The following is an 827-nucleotide window of genomic DNA, read 5'->3' as shown; positions in this document are numbered from 1 at the left end:
CACCATCCCAGGGTTCACAAGATGGAGGAATAAAATGTGGATTAGAGTGGACTTACTGGTATTCTACTAAAGAACAATTGTGACTCTAGCAGAAGAAGAAATTGTATCACTGATGTGGAAACAGTGGTCACGGTAGTTGCTGAGGGCAGGGAGAAGGAAGAAGAGATGTGATGTGGGAGCATTTTTAGGACTTGGTGTTCTCCTAAATGATATTGCAGGGACAGATACTGGATATTATATATCCTGCCGTAACCCACTGACTGGATTGGAGGAGAGTGTACACTACAATGTGAACTATAATCCATGTGGTGCAACAGTGCTCCAAATGCAATGAATGTGCCACAATGATGAAAGGGGATGTTGATGAGGGAAGAGTTGGGGTGGGGTGGGGTATGAGATATATGGAATATATGGGAACCTCTTTTTTTTTTTTTTGGAATCATTACTTTTTTTCCCCCAAATTCTACTCAATTTATTCATTTTTTAAAAGATATTACATTCAAAAAATATGAGGTCCCCATTCACTCCCACCGCCACCACCCCACCACTCCTCCCACAGTAACACTCTCCCCCATCATCATGACACATCCATTGCATCCGGTATGTAAATCTCTGGGCATCGCTGCACCCCATGTCCCATGTTCCACACCATAGCCCACATTCTCCCACATTTCATCCAGTGGGCCATGGGAGGACATACAATGTCCGGCAATTGTCCCCGGAGCACCACCCAGGACAACTCCAAGTCCCGAGAATGCCTCCACATCTCATCTCTTCCTCCCATTCTCTGCACCCAGCAGCCACCATGGACACTTTTTCCACACCAA

The sequence above is a fragment of the Dasypus novemcinctus genome, chromosome 28 (assembly GCF_030445035.2).
Source record: "Dasypus novemcinctus isolate mDasNov1 chromosome 28, mDasNov1.1.hap2, whole genome shotgun sequence".
NCBI lineage: Eukaryota > Metazoa > Chordata > Mammalia > Cingulata > Dasypodidae > Dasypus > Dasypus novemcinctus.
Note: the sequence above shows the minus strand (reverse complement) of the source record.